Source organism: Gekko japonicus, unplaced genomic scaffold (assembly GCF_001447785.1).
Source record: "Gekko japonicus isolate JY-2015 unplaced genomic scaffold, Gekko_japonicus_V1.1 scaffold499, whole genome shotgun sequence".
Lineage (NCBI taxonomy): Eukaryota > Metazoa > Chordata > Lepidosauria > Squamata > Gekkonidae > Gekko > Gekko japonicus.
In genome coordinates this window covers 1,467,248-1,492,914 of record NW_015167069.1, presented here as the reverse complement: position 1 = coordinate 1,492,914, position 25,667 = coordinate 1,467,248, and the positions used below count along the sequence as shown (strand labels likewise).

At 44.9% G+C, this 25,667-nt stretch overlaps 1 protein-coding gene across 1 annotated transcript in view; it reads left to right on the top strand.

Annotated features, from left to right (window-relative positions):
- Window positions 1–25,667, top strand: part of LRRTM4 (leucine rich repeat transmembrane neuronal 4) — a 648,356-nt gene that overhangs the window by 399,775 nt on the left and 222,914 nt on the right. The gene's annotated exons all lie outside the window — the stretch shown is intronic.

Sequence of the window (25,667 nt, the reverse complement as noted above, 5' to 3'; positions counted from 1 at the left end):
TAGAGACAAACTGCACCTGGCTTTTCAAACATCATTATTTGAAGAGCTAGCACCAAAAGTGCAGCCTGCGAGAATGTTGTTGTTGTTGTTGTTGTTGTTGAAGTCCCATTGAAACGAATGGGAGCAGCGCAAGGAGGTGGTGGTCTGTTCCCTACAATGACAGCTATGAGTGTTTTCACCGATACAGAACTTTTATTTGGGGAAATACATTGCAACCTGTTTTTTTATTTGGTCTCACAATAACTCTGAGGTAAGACACAATCGTTACTATTTTAGAGGTGGGGAATTTATCCTGAGAGAAAACGACTTATCCAAAAGTTTCACATTTACGACCAGGTCACACACCTGCTCAGTGCTTGATAGCCAGGGAAGAAAATATATTTCATGCCACCTCCAGCCTGGCAAGCAGGTTTTTTGAAAACCAGGATTATTATTTTTTCTTTTCCCCCTGCCCCTCTAAATACAGAACAGTTTTTTGACAATCACTGTCAGGCCACAGTAGTTGTAAGCCATGCTGGATTCAGCTTTGTACAACTGACTTGCAATTTGGCAGTTGGCCTCGATACTTGGCCCTTACACCGTGACAGAGATGAGATGCAAACTCTGGTTGATTTAAGACCACCTGATATGGCAAATCCAAAGGACGCGTTTCACTTGAATTTGTTTTAATGGCACATGCCATTGGACAATGCAGGCATGCACACATCATCTGCAATTGCTGAAGGGAATCTACTGACTGAAGCAACCACTTTGTGTTGCTTCAGGGTAAGGTTAGCCATACATCCGGCCATCTAACCAAGGGGTAAATCAAGGAGACACAAAGTTGATCCACTCACAAAATTTAGCCCAATATTACACAAATGCCACCATCCACCTTTAGAGTGGCTCGCTGTTCAAAAATTCTTCCCATCCAACTTTCTGGATTTCAGAGCTCCTGATTCTCTGGTCCAGGGGTCGTTTCATAGAAAAAGAGCTAGGGGAACTCATTAGCATAACTCATTAGTATATGCCACACCCCCTGACATGACCAGAAGTGTGTCATAAGGCCACACACCCTGACATCACCGGACGTGTGTCATAAGGCCACACACCCCGCCCCCAAGGGCCCCGCCCGCCGGCCTTGCAGCTCCACTGTCGAGCCCCATGAGGGGCCCGGCGGTGGACCTGCAAGGCCGGCGGGAGTGCAAGGAAGCCCCGCGAAGGCCCTCCCTGGCCCCAGGCAGGTAGGGTGAGGAGAGGCAGGGAGGAAGCAACTTACCCTCCCTCTTCTCCTGCCTTCTCCTGGCTGAATGAGGGCTGGAAACGGGGCGGCTGGAAGCAGGGGGCGGGGCTTCGTCATGTGCCCCACCCCCCGTACCTCACCCGGGGGGACTGCGATCCCCCGCGATCCCACCCCGAAATGACCTCTGCTCTGGTCTTGTTTGCAGAGTAGAAATTGGACCAACCAAACTCATGAGACAATAGTAGAGTGGAATGAGAGAAATCTGCTAATTTTGACTTTTCTCCAAATCAAATGAGGATGCAAGGGTTGCCTTAAGCATCCCTCCATTTAGCGAAGCAACAGTGAATCACTAGATATTCCTGTGGCCTCTGCTCTCCTTCATTGACAAAGAAAGGTGGTGTCATCAAGACCTACTCTGGCTTGCAGTGCTACACCCAGGAGAGGCTGAAAGACGAAAATGTCTTCATATATTTATTTTCGTATTATTTTTTCCCCCGAGTGAATAAGGCAGCTGCTGTCTATCTGAGAAGAAAATTGATAACTCAGCTGTGTGACCAGCAGGGTGCTTTTGTCAGACTCATTGATTTCCTTCCCTGCCAGGCGATGGCTGCAACAACCTCCCTGCAGAATGCACAATGTCCCCTTCCTGGCCATTATTATCTTGGTGATCGAGCAGTAGACCCTTCCAATTGAATATAATGGTTTTATTATGGAGAGGGTTGCATTTCTCAGAATCACTTGATTCACAAACTCTAAAGGCCACTTCCACTTCCCCCCCCTGGAAATTGCACCACTTGAAAAATGCAGTTTCATTAAAGCAATAGCTTCTTGCCATTGTCAAGGACTGCTGTATGAATGTCATAAAGAGAGCTTTCAACCCACACATGCCAGCTTTTGGTCTTTGGGAGAAGAATGTTCAAGCCATTTTGACTCATGTCCTTCTTGCCAGTTATGAGCATAGAGCCAAATGTTTAACAGGCAGTTTTGGATGTGTCCAAATGAGGCTGGATACATCCATTTGCATAATTATGCTGCTTGCTCACATTATCACAGTGCTTTTTTTCATCATCCCACCCCCACCACACGTCAATTCTACAATTTTTTTAAAACCAGGACTTATTACTAGGGTCTCAATGTATCTCCAGAGTCTGGAGCTAATCTCCAGATAATCTTGCAGTTATTTTTTGGGATTGCTTCTGAAACAGATGCCCCTGACTATGCAGTTGCAAAAAACAATGACCCAGCCATGATTCAGGGATACACACCTCCAACATTCGACAAGAAGCAGCTACCACTCAGGTGCAAAGCAGCTTTGAGGTGAACATGGACAGCCAACATGGAGGCAATCTGATTAGGAACTCGCCTCCTGGCCAATCAAGTGAGTGTGAACCTTTTGAAGTTTTTCTTGACAACATGGTCTTTTCCTTAAGGGATATTTGGATAATTTCAAATGGGAGATAGATATAGGATGTACAAAGTTCACAGCTTTCTGTGATCCTTATGGGGTGCCATCAAACTGAACATGGAAGGTGTAACATTGCCTGTAGAAACCCTTGCACAAAATGGTCCTGTGCTGTCCTAGATGCTGCACCAACCCCTGTAAATCCACCTGGAGCAAAACATCCAGTCCATGCAGAGGACATTCTTCAATGGCAGGAGGCAAATGACAAAAGCAGCTGTAGTTGGATTTAGGTGAGATATGCAAGAGAGATTGATGAATTGCAAAGGATAATAAATCTCAACATCATGCATCCACCTGGATTGAATCGAGACCCAGGTTTTCCGTCTCATTACCAATGCTGATTTCTCCATGCCTATTAGCCCTCTGCATATCTCACCTAAATCCAATCACTCCTGCCATTGTCATTCACTTGCTATTGTCATTTGCCTGCTAATGTCATTCCACATCTGAAATGACTCCACTTTCCAATAAATAGGACAGATGGAATCCCATTCTAGCTGTGTCTGAATAAGTGAGTACTGACTCACAAAAGCTCACACTCTGCCACACATTTTGTTAGTCTTTAAGGTGCTACTGGACTCCTGCTCTTTTCCACTAATAGAGAATATAGGCATTATTATTTCTGCACTATTAGAAAAACTGTTTGTGGTAGTTAACTTTAAATCTCTTGCTAATGACTTTCTATGTGGGTTATGCCCAGATATTGCCATTGCTATGCCATGCCAAAGCTGCCTTATTAGAATTCTCAATTTTGCACAACACTAGAGAGGAAAGAGACAAAATGATTTTTTTTAAAAATGAATGGGAAGGCAATTTGTAAAAACCCTCTCTTTCTCTGGAAGAATGTACGTCAGTTGTCAGACATAGCATCTCCTCCATATAAATGTGATAGTAATCAAAATGTGGTGAGTGATTGTGAATTTGTGATTTCTGTGATGTGAGGTTGTCTTTCAAGAATGCCTGGCTCTGCCTTCATGTTTACAGTCTAAGAGATTAGACGCCGAAGAGCAGGGTGTGAAGAGATAAAAATAGATGATGGAGATCAGGTTGAGGAAGCAGGAGTGAAGAGGTGAAGTTTTAACAGGCATATAAATGCATCAACACACAGACGGGCACAGATGGATGCCAAGAGGCAAAGAGTTCCAGGGGGAGGGTAGCAGCAAAGGAGGAAGGGAATGGAAGATGCAATTTTAGGCTTACAGAAGGTGAGAGTGCCAAAAAAAAAGAGTAAGAGAAAAAGAAGGGGTGTGGAGAAGGAGAAAGAAGCTAGACGAGAGAGAAGGTAGACTTTTGAAAGTTAATAGAGGAGAGGAAAAAAGGAGGCGTAATATGATTACAGTGGAAAAAAGAATTTATGTTGTCAGTGGGATTTAAACCAGTTAACTGGGTATAAGATTCTTGTTGTGAAGTTCTTTTACCTCAGCCTTTCCTTGAATCTTTATTTTCTATATGGCTGTTAGTAAGATTTCCTCTCGGGATGCTCTGAGATCAGGAATAAATTATTCTCATCCATTTCTTTCAATGTTTTTTGTTCCACTGTGCTCTGCGTTCCAATTCAATCCAATCAGTTTAACTGGGGGGGGGGATTCTAAATTTAATCTGGAATTGCAGCCAGCATAGGATGCTACAGTTTGCTCCTCCAGTGCCTTTACATCTCCCCGTACTACCCCCCCCAAAAAAAAGGTTTTCACATTATCCTATGTACAACTGTATCAAGTATGCTTTTCTTCAATATTGCCTAAATGCACACATACACGCATCATATGGGGCAAAGACACAAAACAAGTGAAGGGAAGTGAAATATGTGGAAAAGCATATGGGAAAAGATCAATATATTTCAATTACAAGATTTACAAATATTAAAAAAAGAAGCCAAGAGAACTGGGCACTCTCAGTTCCAGTCCAGAAACAAGATCAGGACATTCAGAACTCAATAAAATCTGGATGGAAATCCAGATGAGGAAAATTTTGGAAGCATCTCTGGTAGCAATCCTTTGAATATTTCATGTCATCGCTCAGAAATGCAATTACCATGCACGAGGGTCAGATTTTGCAAAGGCAAGAATGATCCAGGATGAGCTTTGCATGTTCAATTATATTATCACTGGAAATATTCCATTAAAATGCCAAATTTGTTTTGGAATAAGAATATGCACACTGCATCTCAAAAGGGTCTATCTCTCTATATGGAAAGCACTATGACTGACAGTGCAATCCTAAGAATCTTACCATTTGAAGTCCACTGAAGTCACTGAGTTTAAGATGTAACTCTGTTTAAAAAGGTAAAGGTAAAGGTTCCCTTGCTCGAAAGCCAGTCGAATCTGACTCTAGGGTTGCGGTACTCATCTCCGTTTCAAAGCCGAAGAGCCAGCGCTGTCCGAAGACGTTTCCGTGGTCATGTGGCCGGCATGACTAAACACCAAGGCGCACGGAACGCTTTACCTTCCCACCGAAGTGGTACCTATTTATCTACTTGCAATTTCTTGCTTTCGAACTGCTAGGTTGGCAGGAGCTGGAACTAGAGACGGGAGCTCACCCTGTCTTGCGGCACCCGGGTCTTGAACCGCTGAACTACTGACCTTCCACAGCCTGTAGTTCAGCGTCTTAACCACTTGAGCCACCGCAGCTCTGTTTACGTTTGTTAAATTTGAATCCAGTAGCACCTTAGAGATCAACAAGGTTTTTTTTCCTGGGTAGAAGCTTTCATGAGTCAAAGCTCCCTGCATCAGGAAGCTTTGACTTTGGGGTTGCCAAACTCCAATTGGGGCCTGGAGTTTTCCTGTAATTACACTTGACCTCAAGATGACAGAGATCAGTTCCCCTGAAGAAAATGGCTGCTTCGGAGGGTGGACTCTATGGTATTATACCCTGCTGAGGCTCCACCCCTAAAATTCCAGGAATTTCCCAGCCCATATTTGGCAACCCTATTTGACTCTCGAAAGCTTATACCCCCCCCCCAAATGTTGTTGGTCTCTCTAAGGTACTACTGGACTTCAATCTAGCTGTTGTACAATGTTGGGAGTTCCTGGTGTGATGTCCCTTCCTCAACCTCCAGACTTTGTGGCAAGAGAGACTAGATAGCTAGATAGGCACACTGTCCTTTCTTCTTGTGTTTACTCTTCTGTCACTGTCCCCTTTTAAATGTAGATTGTGTTCTCAGAGACAATTTCCTACATTTCATTCTCTCTGAGATGAAGACGAACTTTCCCCCTGCATGCATCAAAAGGGGCAACGTGCTGTCCTCTCTTGGCGCCATGAGGCAGATGGCTGTCTTGCCATCTGCTTCCATCTTAGCTAGTAAGTTAGTATTCTATCCTGTCTCTACTCTTTCATATTCAAAGTGTACTTCTCAAATAAAGACAGAAGTGTTTATCTTCTAAACTTGCAACGTGGCTCTGTGTAGCTTTATAAGTTGAGTAACCTCGTAAAGTAACACTGCTGCATTTGTAGCTTTATTTAAGCACTCCACTAACTAGTGGGAACTGGACTAACTACACCAATATACCTCCAATATATCACAGACCAACATGGTTACCCTCTGAAACTATCTCTGGTTGCAGTATTAGCATTGTAAAGCACCTGTTTAGTGCACAGAATGTTTCAGATTCAATACTTGGGTATCTTTAGTAAAAAGATCTTAGACAGCAGGTTAGGGTTAGCCTTTCTTGTCTAAGACCCTAAGAAATGGCTGCCAGTCAGAATAGACAATATTGAATAAGATGAAGCAATTGATTGACAGAGCATAAGGCAGCTTCACATGTTCATATAGGTCCCAGTAATATTTTGCACTGCTCAGGTTACCCAATAAGTAGAAAACTCACCCAGAAGGAAGGATGAGAATTCTACTAATTGCTTCTAAAAACAAATAGGCCATGGCCATTGAAACACAGTTATACAATATTAATCTGTTAAGAATAAGAATCTAATTACACCTTTATGGCTTACATAATTTTGAACTAATTGCTCTATGAGGAATTCAATACTGGATGTAGCTACTACCGTGATGAAAAACACAGGAGGGAATTTTTTTTGTTGATTTTAACATATTTTAGTGTCCTGCAAGAACCATTAAAATCATATATCTAAATTAAAGGTTTATTTGCAGTGGCTCATTTAAAATGTTAAATTACATGTGACCAGTTGTTGCCCCAGGCAGCATTTTTAAAGCAAGTGTGGCTGGGAATATCTTGAAGGCTGGAGCAGAATATTAAATGTTTATATAAAGAATGGTTATAATGCAGTCTGTCTGCCCAGAACATTAAACCTTTTAGCAGTGTCTTCCAGTAATTTGGGGACATAAGCATGTGTCAGCAATAGAAAATAGTTCAGAAAGTTGTGTTTGGATAAACAGAATTGGCTTTGTACAATCATGGGAATCAAATTAGGGGATGTGATTAAGAATAAATAAAAAAGAAGAATTTTGCTGTATTAGACCATTGGTCTATCTACTCCAGTATTCCATTTTCCACAGTGGCCATCCATATAATCCTGAAAGGGCTAGAAGTAGTGTTGTCAGCCTCCAGGTGGGACCTGTAGATCTCCCAGAATTACAACTGATCCCCAGACAACAAAGATCAGTTCCCCTGTAGAAATTATATCCTGCTGAGGTTCCTCTGCTTCCCAAACTGTACCCTCCACAGGCTCTACCGCTAATTTTCCAACAAGAATTGGAAAAGCTTCCCCCTCCTGTTGCCCCCCCTGCAGCTTATTCAGAACCTTGGTACATGAAGGCTTCATTTTTCATTGGGTTACCTTCTCAAATGTGTGAAATGGTAAACCCAGATAAAGCAGATTATGTTTATAGTCCAATATGTTTGAGCAGGTGTGGTATTCCCTTTCTAGTTACATTGGGCACAATCCAGACAAAGTTAAATGATTTTAGCATCAAGGGATTTCCATTGGCAAGAGACTTAAGGACAAGACTTAAGTGTACTTAAATCAGACGGTATCAGGAGGACCATCGTCCCTGAAGACTGTGCTGGTAATCATGAGCCTGCGTCAACAAAAGCCATGTGAAGTGGGGGCTGTAATGAAGAGGGAGAATTAGGCAAGAGTAAAAGTTGGCAGGATCCAACCTTCTACATGAAATTAAATCAAAGGTTTTCCCCCCCTTTGTATGTTACAGTCAATCTAGATTGGGCAATCTATGGGCAGTCTAGATCTCCAGAATCCTAGGAGAATTTGTGAAACATCTGTAGTGATGTGGAGTTTGAACTTAGCCTGCACTAACCCTGGAAACTCTAATTTGAAAATCTGGATATGCCGGGAGGTTATTAAATGTGTATCTGGGGCTGCGAATTCTTAAGCACAAATTGTCTCCTCTTTTTGTCATTGATAGTGAAATGCTGAATCCCAGCCTGAAATGTAATCAAGCACTTAAAGAGAAATAAGTTATAAAGTGACCCACTTTCCAGTCCATCGGAAATTTTACCTCTCTATACTTTGACTGACACCTTAACCTGATCTCCTAAAATAAACAAATTTGTTCCATAGTGCATTTTAAGAAATGTGAATGTTTTAGAGAGAAAAATAATTTTACCAAATGGAGAAAGGGAAGTGTAACTTTGCCTAACAGAAAACACTAATTTGTGATGACTACAACCAGATCCTTTTTTTGTAGGAAGATATTTATACTGGAGATGTTTCTTCAAGCCATAGGATTTCCAAGTTTTATGTTCTAGGTATATGTGATATATTCCATATTCCCTTCTTGGGTAGTGTCTGTGATTGGACTCCACTTCCATGTGATTTTTTGGGTGGAAATGTTAAATCATGCACTTAACTTCACAGCAGTGTTCTTTGTGGTGTCTTCTAGAATGTGCCACTGAAAATGGCAGGCTAGAACATATGCACATGAACTATGGGATCGGTATTGTTCTAAGAGGCAAGTTGGTCATGAGTTGATGTGTTATAAGGATTTCAGCTTGTTTCAAACTGCTGTGCTTACCCATCAGCAAATGGCCACAAAATCAGATTCAAATGTGCCCACTCCCACATTTGTTCCCTGATACAAGGACAGAAGCAAAAATGTTCCCTGTGCCTTTGCAGGCTGCAAACTATGTTATTAAAGCTGCGGTCACACGGAGCATTAGGCAGACTAGAGAGATGGAAGATAGGTGGATTTTCCGGGCGCGATATCACCGCCACATCTGGGAAGCATAGAGCTCCCGTGGCTCACCCGAGGCTTCACTCTGAAGATGCGCTGTAAAAAACTAGTACCTCCGAGGTACTAGTTTCCAGAAACCGCAGGACATGGGCGGGCGTATGATCACATTTCCGGTGGTAGTTCCAGCACCCGCCCATGTCCCCTCACAAAAAGGGTTTTTTTTGGTTTTTTTTACAAGTCTCCACGGATGCGCACAAGCACCCAACGGAGCATGTGCACAATTTAGTTTTTTAAAAAACAACACAACCCCATTTGCCCCACGGCCCCACTTCTTTACAGTGCCGCAGGATTGTCCTGTGATCGGTACCTCCCCCCTAACCACGGGATGTCTGCTCGCACAACCACACGTTATTTTGCCCCGGGGCAAACAGCCACGCTCCCCCCCCCGCGCGCGTTTTTCGGCCCGTGTGACCAGAGCCCAAATTTTGTTTCTTGCTTGCGTGAAAGTTGAGAATGTTGGAAACTTTATAGCAGGGGTGTCAAAACATGCAGCCTCAAGGCTGGATCAAGCTCTTGGAGGGCTGCAATCCGGCCCACAAGGCCCTGGCTATTTCCTGCTTCCTTTTCCAGTTCTGTTGCTGCTGCTACATCACAGCTTACTTTACCAGAGTTTCTCAGTCACACAGGAGAGATAGATAGGCAAGCCTCTCCTGTGCGATTGAGAGAGTCTGGTAAAGCACTGACTGAGGCTCCTCCTCCTCCGGGGGGGGGGGAGGGAACCAACCAGAGCTCACTTCCCCGGCCAGGCTGCCTCAATAATATACAGGAAACAAAGGGAAGCCAAAGAGAGCCAGTTTAGTGTAGTGGTTAAGTGTGCGGACTCTAATCTGGGAGGACTGGGTTTGATTCCCCACTCCTCCACTTGCACGTGGCTGGATGACCTTAGGCAAGCCGTAGCTCTGATAAGAGCTGTTCTTGAAAAAGAGCCGTTTCTGTAAGAGCTCTCTCAGCCCCACCTACCTCACAGGGTGTCTGTTGTGGGGAGGGGAAGGGAAAGAAGTTTGTAAGCCGCTCTGAGACACCTTTGCATCATGAAGGGCGGGGTATAAATCCAATCTCTTCTCTTCTTCTTCTTCCACTTGATGAGGCTCCTCCCTGAAGGGAGGCAGGGAGGGAGGAAAGGAAAGGTGAGCTTGCTTTGCTGGGCTGCCTTAGTCTCATGGCAGAAATACTAGGCACCTTTAAGACCAACGAAGTTTTGTTCAAGGTATGAGCTTTTGTGTGCCTTGCTACAGTATGTGTGTATTCTGTTGGGCTCCTTTTGCTGTGTGTTTGTGTGTTTTGTTGGGCTCTTTATTCGAGGGCTCTCCTGGGTACAACTGGGTTTTCTCCGCCTTTTCACTATGCTCATGTCCACATGATCCAGTCTCTCTCAGTAAGAAAGCAATGTGAACTATTATAAAGGAGGAATAACAACAAGCCAGTGAGGTGGATTAGGCTGAGAGTGTGTGTGTCCAGACCAAGTTCATCCAACACATTTTCTTTGTAGGAAACTGTAGTTATTTCTCTGGGGAAGACTAGACAAACAGCCCTCAGTCTGTGTAAGGATGCCTTCTCATGTTCTTGACCAGCAAATGAAGCAACTTATATACAAAAGCTTGCAGTGCCCAGCCATTTTATGTTTTCCCCTGAGCCCTAGGCTCAGAATACTGAGCATGAGATTTCTATAATGAATGTCGATAAATCGAAAGTAGGTTTGCAGTTCACAGTTACACACCTGAACAGCATACTCAAGATTGCTACAGCACAGGCATTTTGATGCAATAATTCAAAGGAAGAGGTGTCAGTTATCAGAGACTGTTAATAAACAAAATATTGTGAGAGTGCTAGTGTTTAAAGCATGTTTTATTTTAAAATCTTTAATTGTGTCTATCTGTGTCCTTTATAAAATTTATGTCTCCACAACTTGCATTACATTTTATGACACACATGGCCTGGCACAACAAGGTCTCATTTATGTCAGATCCGGCCCTTATAACAAATGAGTTCTACACCCCTGCTTTATAGAGTGACACTCTTAAGAATTTTCCCATGATTTGTTGTCTTTAACATGGAATTAGGAAAAATTCCCAGAGTGCCACCCAGAAGTGACATTGCATCCTCCTGAAACTCTACTGAAGCTAGCTGCTGCCCCCCAAATTTCCTAATATTTGCCAGTGGAGGTTTGGGAACCCTACTCCAACTGTAGCTCAAGTTGTGTGCAGTGCAAACATATTCTGTATCAAAGCATGGCTGGATACTGATGTCATAGCTTGATGTTAACACATCCTTTTCTTGCTTGTCATGTGTTGTATTTTGGATGCTACAGACTTGAAAACTCTCATTAAGACATACGATACTAATATAATAAAATAAGTGGCCTGTGCAGTTGAAATTTAATCCCAACCCTTCACCTGACAAGAAATCCATGACGCGTGATGAGGACACTCAGGAATATGATTTGTCCTGGACATGTGATTCATAAGGCAGGCCTGATCTGCTATCAATTTGTACTCCAGTTTAGAATGAAGAGTAAAAAGAAGCTATGGGAAGTAGTTGGGAAAAAAGTGACCCCCCCCCATCAGAAGGTGCATCATTTTTGATCTACATTGAATAATGATCCTTATTTCATGCCAGTATGTTGACAGTTAGTGGGTGTGTACACCATAAAGCTGAGGCAGCTAAGCATCAGCTAGAAGGAGAGGGGGAAAAAAAGAAATTGTCCATCACCAGAGCTTAAGGGACAGAATAGAAGGGCTAAGCAGAGGAGATGCTGTGGCATCTGTGTATGGAACTCCCCACATTTTTCTCTTTCAAATAGTCAGTGTGCAAGGCCCTCAGTCCAATTTTGCCTACAGAATGGAGGAGGCTAAACCTTCCAGATGCCTTTTTCCTGACCAAAAACAACCCATGGGCTACTATGTGTACCAGTGCCACTTAAGGTTGCCAAGTCTGGGTGGGGCCACCGAAGAGGCTAACAATCTAAAACATACATGATAAAAAACACATTAAAAAACCCTTAAACTCAACCCCTCCAACACACATCAGTAAAATTATTAAAAACTGAGGTTAACTATGTACAGAATATAAAAACAGCAATCAAAACATTGGTTAGGAAGGAGGGATCATAGAGGGAATGGCAGATAGAACAAAAAAGTCTTTACCCACTAGTGGAAGATCTCAACATACGGGAACAAATGCATCTCCCTTGGAAGACAGTTCCAGAGCTTTAGTGCCATGCCTGAAATGGCCCTCTCCTGGGTTGCTGCCCACCTAATCTCAGAAGGTGGGGGTACTGGAAGCAGGGTCTCTGAAGATGGCCATGATGGCCGGGCAGGATCATAAGGGAGTAGGTGGTACTTCCAGTCTCTTAGTCTCAAAATGTATAAGGCTTCGAAGGGCAAGACCAGAACCTTGAATTGTGCCCAGAAGCAAGCTGGGAGCCAGGGTTGATGGGCCAAGAATGGAGTGATATGGTCCCTATGACCCACTCCAGTCAACACATTGGCTGCAGCATTCTGTACCAACTTAATTTTCCGGGCACTTCTCAAAGGCAGTCCCACATAGAGCATATTGCAGTAGTCTAATCTAGATGTAACCAGAGCATGTACACCATATTGAAAAGAGAGAGGTCATTCCTTGCCCTTGGTACTCTTAGAACCTTGAAACCTTCTGCATGTGCTCTAGCACTGAGCCATGGCCCCTCCCAGATAGTTGCTTTCCAGATAGCCTAATGGGACTGCCCATGAGGTATTTTTTTCTGCAGTAATGTACCAATGGCTCATGGGTAGCCAGGCTGTTTGCCCACCCACTCCCTTTTGTGACTCAGACAGAAAGGGTTTGATAACTCTAATGGGAAAAGATGTGGGTGTTTTCATTTTCTGTAGAATTTTTTTCAAGTGGTTTTTTCATCAGGAAACGGCTGTGCATATGGGTGAGAAGAAATAGGCTTCCTACTGGGAGTGATTGTCACTTGTCTGATTTCGCATACAGGAAATTTCAACAAGCAGAGAGATTGCTCTCAGACTTCGGTGCCTATGCAGCTCAGAGAAATAGGCTTCCCATTGGTCCATTCATTTAGCATGGAATGTTGCTGAGGGTTTTCCCCCCACTCCTGAGCAATTCTTATCATAGTAATCACCACACTAGAAATGGGAAAGTGAAAAAGAAAGACTTTGGTGGCAAAAAGTATGGAGCGGCATATTTTTCTGTTCCATTACTTCCTTCTTATGTTATTTATCTCTACACTGCATCAGGTTGGATCCCAGGGTCCCTTCGACTTTTTCACTTGACTTCACCCACCCAGTTCCCTTCCATAGTACACTACAGTGTTCATGCTATATGGTTTTTGTATCTGCAGGTTCCATGATTCTTTTTGAGGGGTCTTTCTTTTGACACCAGCAGAAAAGCTGGTTGGATCCAACCATTCATTCATTCTGCCTTAACTGGAAAGATTTCTAAAAGTAATCCTTGACTTGGACCGTGGGTGGTTTGCCATCCCTTCATTTCATAGGCAGAGCATCAATTGTACATGGTAGTACCCTCTCATTTCCCTGTTCATTCTGTGCTGCACCAGTCATGGCTGGCCCTGCCACTATATTGAGCCCCATTTTTTGTACGCTGATTGGAACAGCACTGGCCTCATCCAGCAGGCAGCTCAGATAGATGGCTTACCCAAGTCAAACAGAAAACCACAAAGGTTTTCTTATTCCAGCACTCCTATTGCTATTTTTAAGGTCATTCTCATACCCTGAGTTTATTTATTTAGAATATTTCTGCCCCCCCCCCAGTGTCACAGAGAGGTGGGAAGAAAGTGCCCAACCTCTCGATCCCTTCACTGCGGCATGGCAGGAAGCTGCCACCCACCTCCTTGCTGCCTACCCCCACCACAGCAAGGCAAGGCAGCAAAGGAAGGGGAAAGGGGGCCAGGTCCATTCCATGCCCTACTGCTGAAGGTTGTAAGCTCCCAGGGGGAGGCAAGAAGTTGGCTACTCACTTGCCACCCACTAGAATGGGGGTACCTCCCAGGTCTGCTGCTTGCCACAGCCGACCATAATGCCATGGGTAAGTGACAGGCAGGCTGGCAGGTGGGGGCAGCAGTGCTGGTTGCCTCCCATCCACCTGTTCAAAAGCCTGCTTCCACATGGTTATTATAACTCCTGTCTGAAGCACAGTGATGAGGTTTATCTTTCCAGCCACCATGGAAAAGCAGACTGCAGTGATCTCATCTTCAGCTTGGTATTGGTGTCCATGAGTGCAGCATAGTGCCAAAAATGGAGAGGGAATGGTTGGCCCACTTGATACCAGGGACTGCAAAGCACATCTACTTGACTGCAAGCTGAGAATTTCCCCCCTCTTAGGCCTCTATACAAGCTTGGTATTGGTGTCCATGAGTGCAGCACAGTGCAAAAAATGGAGAGGGAATGGTTGGCCCACCAGGGACTGCAATGCACATCTACTTGACTGCAAGCTGAGCATTTCCCCCCTCTTAGGCCTCTATACGTTCTGGACTACACCTGTCTAGACATACCTGATTAAGAACAGCCTTGCTACTCTTCACCTGGCTAGTTATGCCAAGTTAAAAGAGATGCTGGTTAGGAACCCAGCATCGGTCACACGGGTTCCCCTCTCCCATCCAGTTCACTTCAGCTTCTGATTTAATGTCTTGATCATATTAAAAATCAACACCAGGGCTTTAATGAGTTGCGCTCTCAGGAAACCCAGTAAGTACAAAGAAGAGAAGAAGCGAAAACGGAAAGAAGGAAAGAAGGAAGGAAAGAAGGAAGGAAGGAAGGAAGGAAGAAAGGAAGGAAAAAATGAAAGAGAATGATAAGCAAGATAGGCATTAAAATAAAAGAGAATGATAGGCAAGGTAGCCATGTTAGTCTGTCTGTAGCTGTAGAAAAGAGCAAGAGTCCAGTAGCACCTTAAAGACTACCAAAATACGTGGGACGTTATGAGCTTTCATGAGTCACTGCTCAGTTCTTCAGATGCAGCTAGAATGGGAGTCCATCTGTCCTATTTTTGGAAAGTGGAGTGATTTCAGATGCCAAATGTCATTAGCAGGCAAATGACAATAGCGGGTGAATCACAAAAGCAGGTGTGATTGGATTTCGGTGAGATATGCAAGAGAGACTGCTGAATTACAACTGACAATGAAGCTCAAGACAATGCATCCACCTGGATTAAATCAAGACCTAGGTTTCCTGTCTCATTACCAATGCTGATTTCTCCACACCCATTACCCCTCTGCATATCTCACCTAAATCCAGTCACACCTGCTATTGTTATTCATCTGCTAATGTCATTTGGCATCTGAAATCAATGGGAAACAGTAGCCAGGGATGGGGCCTTGGCAGTCCTAGCTTATGAGTTGGCTTGTTTTAATGCAGATATTTAAATGGCTTCTTTTTATATTGTGTTTTTTATAGCTTCAGACCCAACATACAATGTGGTTTGGTGCAGCATGGGGTATCCTGCACAAATGAGCTCTAAAGAGTGTAGTTAAGGAGCAGATTCTGAAAATATCCTTTTCCTGATACCATGGATAATGGTTGCCTGCTGCTCAACCCTGTTGCCTTTATAAACCAAAAGGTGTAGTTCCTCTGGGCATTGTTCATTAATGCATTGTCAATAGTGGGGTAAAGAGATGCAAATGAATAGAAAACGTGGAAAGCTACTGAAAATTAATTTTAGACATTCTCCTAGTTAAAACCATAATTATGGAAGAGTAGACGCTGGGGACTGAACCTGGGATCTTCTGCATGTCAAGCGGATGCTCTACCACAAAGCCACATGCCCTCCCCTTCCCCTATTCAACCCCATGAGTGGCCAGATTTCAGGGGAACCAGCCTCAGTTATGTTTTCATTTCTAAAGATTCAGTACCAAGACACCTTAGTTGTTCATTGTCTGTGTCCCCAGCAGTCCAGGTTTCTCTGCACTGCTTGATCAACATTTGTTTAATACAAAGAGTAGCTACCATTTTCACTGCTATCCTCAGGAGCCTGCTGTCAAATAAATTGTACTCAACAATCAGAATAATTTTAAAAGGGCAGAAGGCTGGCTGTGCCACCATTTTCAATGTATGCTTATAGATGACACGAGGATCGTAGTCTATTTTAATTATAGTAGCCAGGAAGGGTAGCATTTAGTTCAGATTAAATAATTTGCAACATAACCGTGTGATGCTTAAATTGCTGAAATTTTTAAACATCGAATATAAGAAGAGAGTACCCCTGTTACGGGTATGGAGAGATATGCCTCTTTTTGTTTCTTTTGTGTGTCTATATGTTGTCATGTCTTCCCGATATCATTGTTGGCACTGATGATCCATTTGTTTCTCTATGCAGTTTATACACATTTTATACCCTTTTTATATGTGCATGCTATTTAAATGCATGCCTGTAATGCAACATATCTAATTTATATATCATAAGCACACAATACATACTGCACACTTCTTGATACATGAACAAATAAAACTTAAAAACGTAAAATAAGAAGATATGTAAAGAACACAGTGGAGACAGGAGAAGAACTAAGGCAAAATGGGTTTTGTTCGTTTATATCCTGCTTTTCTTCTCAGTGGTGGCCCAAAGCAGCTGAGAACAAAGCAGCTGAGAACAGAGAAGAACTAAGGCAAAATGGGTTTTGTTTGTTTATATCCTGCCTTTCTTCTCAGTGGTGGCCCAAAGCAGCTTAGAGCATTATTCTCCCCACCTCCCTTTTACCCACTGAGGTAGGCTAGGCTGTAGGGCTAGCAACTCATTCTTGTAGGGCAGCCGGCTCTGGGTTGGGAAACACTTGGAGAATTTGGGGGTGGAGCTTGAGGAGGGCAGGATTTGAGGAGGGGAGGGACATCAAAGGGGGAGAATGCCAGAGAGTCCACCTTCTGAAGTGGCCATTTTCTCCAGGTGAACTGATATCAATCGCCTAGAGATCAAGTGGTAATTTCAGGATCTCTGCAGCCACCACCTGAAGGTTGGCAACCCTACAGCCTTGGGAAATTCCTGGCAATTTGGGAGTGGTGCTTGGGGAAGGCAGGTCTGGGGATGGGACAGTACTTCGCAGACATGTGTTGCAACAGAACCTGACATTTCCTTTAGGGGAACTGATCTCTGCAGTCTGGAGACCAGCTGCAATTCCAGGGGATCTCCAGGCCCCACTTGGAAGATAGGCTGAGACATAGAGACCCAAAACCAGTCCACACGCTTCTGATAATTCTTAATGATGCCATTGTTACCTTTAGGGTTCCCAGCCTCCACGTGGTGGCTGGAGATCTCCTGGGATTACAGTTGATATCCAGGCGACAGAAGTCAGTTCACATGGCAAAAATGGACACTTTGGAAGGTAGACTCTATGATGTTCTATCCCATCGATGTTCCTCCCTTCCCCAAACACCACCCTCTTCAGGCTCCTCCCCCAAAATCTCCAGGTATTTCCCAACCCAGAGCTGGCAACCCTCGCTACCTTATATCAGGCCTATGGGGGCATATTTGGAATTTGCCTCTGTCAGCAAAAACCATTGGCTCAGGCCTGGCCTTTGCCTAAAGGCTGTCTCACATCCCTTCCAATATTTCACAACTGAAAACTGGGACATACTTCTAAAAGCTCAGTTCTCATACTAAGGATTATTGCTTGAAACATCCTTCTACACCCTCTACTCTTTGTATGTTATATTGGCACAAAGACTGTGGTAGACTGCCTTGTATTGGTTTAAAAGCCAAGAAGATGGGATTTCTCTTCCTTTTCAGTTAAACAGATGTAATTGTAAAAAGTAACTGTCCTACAATATATCTTTCAAGAGTTCAAAGTATACTTCTTCAGCAACAGTGTACAAAACAGCCCGCTTTTCCACGCAGTCTCAACCGATTCTCCACCATCCTGCAGCTCCCATCCCACATCGTTTTCGAACATGCTGCCATTCTTGTTCTCAGCATAGCCTTGAGTGACCAAAGAGAATGTGTCCCTTCCTTTTTCACCAGCAGAAAAATAGGTGGGGTCCCATCCATTCTACTGTGCCGTAGTGTTCATGCCTGCTGATATGTGCTAGAGAAAAGATGTAGCCATTCTCCACAGAGAGATGTAACCCAGAAATCTACAGAAGAAAGATGGAGCTCCCAAAGGACAAAAGAAGACAGAAAGATGGAGCTCCCAAAGGACAAAAGACGACAAGTGATTTGTAGGATGTTTTCTTACCAAAAAGGGTGGGGGGGAGCATCCCTGGTAAATAGGGACAGTAAGAATAAGTGCCTAAATGTCTAAGATAGACAGACAAGGAGAAAAATTGTTGTTGGGGACTATATGTGTGTGTTTTATGGTCAAGAGCAGCTTTTCCCAATATATTTTCAAATTAGATTTTGCACACAATGTGACCAGGGATTCATAATTCCTCTCAGGCTGTAGGGCTCAGTTCACCAAGTATAAATCATGCAGAATCAAAGTACCTGTTCTGTGCCCTTTGGAATGCCATTTTGGTGAGTAGTGAAACCAACCAATTATAACCAAGATAGCCCCCCACTGTCAACACATTACCTTTTTCTCCTTCAAAAAAGAGCATAATTTGTATGATCTGTCTTGACCTCACACACACCAGTTTGATAGGTCTAGAAGAAAAGAATACATTCTGTATTGGGTCTTATAATGCTCTGTGCAGTGTTAAGGTCTAGAACAGTGCTTTCCAATTCTCAGGGTTCCTTGGAAGCTTATAAAGATTCCACAAATAGCAGAATAGCTCCCTTTAAAAGGTGACTGAAAGGTGTTGCCTTCTTTCCCTTGTGACATCAAGATACAGGGAAAGGTGAGTGTATCTAAGGTGTACCTAGTTCATATGAAGTGACTCTGAAGCCCAGCAGGCCTAACCAGTGCCCAATGTAAACCAAGTTTATGTCCTAGAACATGTCCCAGAATCCTTTGCAACATGCTGGGATTCCATGAAAGATGGTCAAGAATTCTTCATGGTCAGGCACTCCAAGGAAATGCAGTAAGACATTTCTTTGTAGTCCAATCAATATGGAAGATGTTCACTGAAGATCAAAAGTTTTCTGTAAGAGAAGATCTCTCCCAGAACATGACTAACAAGATGAGAGAGTTGCAAGCTGGGAAATATGACAGAAATGCATACTAGCAAATGTGACCAAATAATTTGTTAATTAAATTGTTAAAGTTGTATAAACATTTTAAGTTGCTAACGATGCCCGAGAAACCTTGCTCATGGGCCTTTCTTATGGCTCACTCCCATTTAGGTGTGCTTATATATTTCTTGTCCAAAGCTCACTGGGAAAAGTGAATGGTCGTCTTTGAAGCTGGCGATTTAGGTGAACAGATTTGTAGAGCAGAGAAGTAGAGCAAAGATGTATTCCGTTGCAGCTGAAAGATGGTTCTATTATGATTCACTGCTTTCAGAATGAATGGTTACAAAGCAAGAGCCCTCAAGCTAAAATGTCCAATAGACTCCATCAGAGCTGGCACTGATCTCCAGCAGGTCATTAATTAGATCAGTGGATTGGAACTCTCATGTTTTCCAGCATCAGCAGAACCAGCAGTCAGAAATATAGCAGAACGTTCAAACAGGTAGGAAGTGTTCAGGAGGAGACAGAAGGAAGTTGTAAGATTTGAAGATCCTGATGCTCTCTGGCAGGCATATGGCATAAGACACAAATCCTAAGGCCGTTGCTGATGCAGTGCTAAGGGGGAAAGTGAACAGACAAGTGAAGAAGACTGCTCAGTGCACCCAAGAGGATTCCCTGCAGTTCAGTTTTCTGAACTGGATCCTGCAACTATGACCACATAAATGCCAAGATTTCACAGTTAAAACAGGGCTACATCTGTTACAGGGGTCATTTCCTGCAGGAGTGCACAGGAGCAGAGCTCCGGCAGTAAAGAGCCCAGGGGGCGGGCACATGCAACAAGCCCTAACCCCTGCTCCCAGCAGTCCTCAGTCAGAGCAAGAAGCAGCCAAGTAAGTTGCAGACCCCCCGTCCCCCCCTGTCCAAAACAGTACAGTGGCACCTTTAAGACCAAGTTTTATTCAGGTACAAGCTCTCCCTCATCTTCGAGGACAGATCTGCACGTTCCTCCCACCCCCCCCATAGCTAGCAATCCAAAAGAGTCCAGTGGAGCCTGAGCTGTGGGTGTTGCCTTCTAACACACTTCTGGTGATATCAGGGGGTATGGCATATGCAAATAAGTTATGCTAATGAGTTATGCTAATGAGCTCCTGCACCTCTTTTTCTACAAAATGACCCCTGCAACTGTAACATCCCCGTTCTTACACTAAGCATCACTGTCCGAGCCCTCCTCCATGTTACATCACACACTGTTGAAAGTTTATCTCTGTATGCTGTAGTACTTTAGACTGCAATGCCCTTGTCCTGGCATTAGGCTTTGTTTTAAAAATCAAGAAGGAATTTATTATTCAACTTAAGAGTATGCTGTAAAAACTTTTCCTTACCATTTCTTATCAGCTGGAAGTGGCTAACCATTCCAACGAATGATAACTCTAGCAACTTAAATTAACAGAATTCTAACAAGGCATCCCCCAATGTCTGAAAGGAGGGGTGGGAAATAGAAATATAGCACTAGTTCAGACCAATGATCCCTTTAAGCTGTGGAGTCTTGTGAACAAAAATTCTACTTTGTGTGCTACAGGCATTGAAGTTGTGAGCGAGCGATTTGGCTACTGCATAAACTAGTTTGCTCTAGAGCCATCCTTCCTGAGCTAAGACAAAAATGTGTGAGTCGGAGGCTAAAAAACTGTGAGCTAGCTCACACTAACTCAGCTTAGGGGAAACACTGGTTCAGACATAAAACAAAAATCATTCATGGTTTACTTTAACAATGGTTAGTCTGCACAACCAGGGTTTGGCTTACATATGATTGTTCAAATCTTGATTTGCTTCAGGGAACTGCTTTGTTTTCCACCTCCGCTGTTTTCCCTGCATCTCCCACAGAAAACCCAGTTGGTATCTAGACCTGCATTGTGGTGAGGGCATTTCTGGGGAGCAACTGAGGATTAAGTCAGTGTGTCCATGTTTGTACAACATGTGGAGGAATATCGTTAAAAAACAAACTACAAACCATCCCCCCCCCCAAAAAATCTCAGGTCCCTGCCACACGGCAGGGAAAAGGACAGCTGAACTGTGGCTAATCTGAGCCGCACCAACGTTGAGACGCCGCGGCGGGATCAGATGCCGGGGAGGAAGAGTCGGATGGGAGGGGGAGGCTGCCGAACTGCGATGGGAGGGGGAGGCTGCCGGGGGACGTGATGCGGTGGCGCAAGTATGCGCCGGCCGGGGTGTGGTCTAACGTGCCAATGAGCTGTGCTCTCAGGGGTGTGGCCTAATATGCTAATGAGCTCCTGCTTTTGGGTGTGGCCTATTATGCTAATGAGTTCCCGCTGGGCTTTTTCTACAAAAAAAAGCCCTGTTAAAAAACAAACTACAAACCATCCCCCCAAAAAATCTCAGTTCCCTGATGAACCACACTGGAATGGATCTCATTCAGATGATCACACTAACCATAATTAAAGCAGGGTTTCATGTAATGCCTGGACTAAGCCAGTGATTTTCCCGGGACAAGGACCAACGATGAGGGAATGAATATCCCCAGTGAACAGGAACAGTCGAAGTTTCCCTTAGGGTTGCCAGGGTTCCCCTGGCCACTAGCGGGGGATGGTGGGTAAGGTTGCCAGATGTAGGCTGGAAAACTACTGGAGATTGGGGAAATAAGCATGGGGAGAACAAGGACCTCGGTGGGGTACAGTGCCATAGAGTCCACCCTCCAAAGCATCCATTTTCTCCATGGAAACTAATCTCTGTAGTCTGGACATGAGCTGTAATTCTGGGGGATCCCCAGGTCCCACCTGGAGGCTGGCATCCCTATATAAACTGAACACTTTTGAAGCAAATGGAGAGGCCAGAAACAAAGTCTGAGCACAAGGAAAAGGAGTTCCCCAATACAGTGGAGGGAGACCATTCTTCAAAAACTTAATTGTGGGGCATAACTTGTGCCTGAACCAACTGGGGAAGGGGCAGTAGTATGCAGAAATCATTTCAGAAATTCAGTTTAGCAGCCAGGAGCAGCTGAGTACCTGTAAATTAGAAAACCAAGCAAGACATTTTACAATATATATTTAAAGGGGTGAACAACATCTAACACCCAGGGTTTAACGGGAATAGAATCATAGAGCTGGAAGGGACTCCAAGGGTCATCTAGTCTAACTCCCTTCACAATTTGGTGAGCCAGTGTGATGTAATGGTTAAGAGCAGCAGGACTCTAATCTGGAGAATCGGACCTTTCTTACACGCCCAGGGAAATGCTGATTGCCACTTTGGGGTTAAGAAACAATTTTCTTCAGGCCGGTTTGGCCAGGGATCCCAGAGGGGTTTTTTGCCATGCGGCGGTTACCTCGAGGTTAGACTACTGTAACTCTCTCTACATGGGGCTGCCTTTGTCACAGTTCCGGAAGCTGCAGTTAGTGCAGTATGCTGTGGCCAGGCTATTGATGGGTCTCCCCAAGTGGGAACACATCCAGCCTGGGCTGAAAGCGCTGCACTGGCTGCCAATAGCATACCGGATCAGTTTCAAAGTGCTGGTTCTTTCCTTTAAAGCCCTATATGGTCAGGGTCCGACCTACCTGATGGACCGCCTTTCTCCACACATACCTTTACTAGCACTTTGGTCTGGGACGCAACATTGCCTGGTGATTCCAGGCCCCAGAGAGGCAAGGCTTGTTGCGACCAGGGCCAGATCCTTTTCAGTGGTGGCTCCTACCTGGTGGAATGAGCTCCCGGGGGAGATCAGGGCCCTGCGGGACCTTCTGCAGTTCCACAGGGCCTGTAAGATGGAGCTCTTCCACCAGGCTTTTACGTAGGGGCCACCGCTACCACCACCACAAACAGTGTGGGTAACAACGGGGCTGGGGGGGGACAGTCCCTGGAAGATCTGCCAGGATACTGTGTGGCGCCGTATACCAACTGGTTGTACACTAACTACAGGACAACACCCCCTTTATGAAAGACTGATACCATCTTGTAATTTTATTTGGTGACCATCTTGTTTCTTACTGAGCACCTTATTTGTGTTGATAATTACTAGCTTTACTGTTTTTATGCGTGGGCACTTTGCTCTTTGTAAGCCGCCCTGAGCCTGCTTGCGGGGAGGGCGGGATATAAATGCTAAATTTTAAAAAAATTAATCTTCTGAGCATGGAATAGGGGTTATGGTGTGTGTGTGTGGGGGGGGGTAATTGTGGGTTTCCTGCATTGTGCAGGGGGTTGGACTAGATGACCATGGAGGTCCATTCCAAGTCTATGATTCTATGGTTCCCACTCTTCCACATGAACCCAGTTGGGTGACCTTGGGTCAGTCACAGCTATCTCGGAGCTCTCTCTCAGCCCCACCTACCTCACAGGGTGTCTGTTGTGGGGAGACAAAGGGCAGGTGATTGTAAGCCACCCCAAGACTCCTTCAGGTAGTGAAGGGTGGGGTATAAAACCAATTTTTCTTCTTCTCCTTTTTCTCCCCCTCCTCCTCCATTGGTCTCCTGGGTGAGCTCCTGAAGGGAGTTCCGGGGGGGGGGCATCCTCAGGTGACAGGGGGAGGAGATTAGAGTCCTGCCCCTCTTAACTACTACATCAAACTGGCTCACCAAATTGTGCAGGAAGTTGGACTAGATGACTCTTGGGGTCCCTCCCAGCTCTATGTTTCTTAGCAGTTGGCTTCAGGAAAGACACCTAATTTCACTCTTCAACCTGTCTTTAAGAGGAGGTTAACAGTACTGGCCTGTATTAGTGTTTTAAGAGTCCTTGAGATAATAGCTCCAGAGCAGTTTGACCGGTTAGGAAATGTGCTATGTCAGTGTCAAGTGGCACTTTTTTTTTTTTTTTTGCTTGAAGAGCTGTCAAGATCAGAACTTAAGTGAAATAGGTCATCAGTATTAGTGAAACATGTACTGCTTTCAATATCTCTTTTTGCCAGCACAGGGCAGAAATGTAACTGTGCAACTTCACAATGGCTAGGCCAGGCATGAATCTGTTTTTGCACAAAGACAAACATGCAGTGGAAGCAGCTCATGAAACAGGCATATAACTAAGCATCATGGAATCACATTGTTATTTATCTACTTGCACAATAATAGAAAACGACATTGGAAACAGCTCTTTGTGAGTGTGGATAACGAGGAATCATTTTCTTCTGATATGGAAGGTTCCCCCCTTCCCGAAAAGGTATGTGGGGGATCCTACTGGGCACTGGCTGAGGTCTTCTTTGATATCCATTAACCATGACAGTTTATCCATATAATTAATATTGCATCATGCTCAGATTTTAAACTACAGATTAGTAAAAATGTGTGCTCTGGCTGTAACCTCCTGGGATTAATGCCAACAAATGTCTATATATCTAATAGCCAAGTTGTCCCCTCTGTGCAGATATCTAAATCTGCACATCTAGGGCACATAGGGGGCAAAGAGATTTTCCTGCACACTTGGGGCACTCTCCAGCAGTGTAGAAAAATCTGAAATGTTGGAAAAAAATATGGGGAATACTTAAATTTCCCCAAAAGTGAAAGATCTTTGCTCCGCACATGCTGAGAACACGCCACCAGGGACTGTGGCAGAGCTGCTCATGGCTCACCGCCATTGCTGCTGTCGTCGGCAGCGGGGGGGGGGAGCCTTGGAGGGCTGGTGGCTGGGAGCCGTGGCCATTGCTGCTTTCAGGAGGGGAGAAGCCTGGTGGGCCCGGCAGCTGGGAGCAGCACAGGGCTCACCACCGTTGCAACTGTCGGTGAGGTGGGGGAGAAGCCTGGCGGGTCTGATGGCTAGGAGCCACGCAGGGCTCACCGCTGTTGCTGCTATCGGTGGCAGGGACAGGGGAGAGAAGCCTTGGAGGACTGGCAGCTGGGAACCTCCGGCCATTGCTGCTGGTGGTGGGGGGGAGAAGCCTGGAGGGCCCAGCAGCTAAGAGCTGAGAAGGACTCACCACCATTGCTGCTGTCGGCAGTGGTGGTGGGGGAGGAGCCTTGGAGGGCCAGCGGCTGGGAGCCACGCAGGGCTCCCCACCATTGCTGCTAGTGGTGGTAGGGAGTGTGGACATTGCTGCTGTTGGCAGGAGGAGGGAAGCCTGATGGGCCCGGCAGACCATCTGCTGGGCTCACCTGCAGCCGCCTCCTCCTCCTCCTCCCAGTGGAGCTCCTGCTGCTTCAGCTACCCAGGAGCTGAGGGGAATACTCCCCCCCATGAGTATTGCAGGTCCCGCTTCTTGTAAGAACATAAGAGCCAGTTTGGTGTAGTGGTTAAGAGTGGCAGACTCTAATCTGATTCCCCACTCCTCTTGTTATTTATTGAGCCTAAGCCATCCCTGACTGTGGACCTTGAACTGGGTGAGCTTGCTCCCCAAGAACAATAGCTGACCAGGATCCTGGAATTGACCTATAGATAAGCAGCATAATGTAAATAGCCTATCCTTGGGAGTTTGTGTGTGTGTGGTGCGGTGTTTGCATGTTTATAAGCAGGGCTCAAACCCTGCTGGGCGTCCTTGTTTTGTTCCTGAACTAGAGCTGATCACTGCAAAGCGTCCAGAACCCGGGATTTAACACTGGCAACAAACGTGGGATCCTGTTGAGCCAGCCCAGCGCCCACCAGCACCACACTGCGCACTGAGCTCGACCTTCGATATCGCTCGCTCACTGACTGCTGCCACGGAACCCTCCTGTAGTATATTGAAAGGCTTATATGAATCGCCTCATTCACCTCCCATGTTAAGCTTCGAGCCAGTTGAAGGCTCCTCCGCACTAACGTGCTATTGGTTGCTCGACAACAGCGGCCAATCAGGAAAG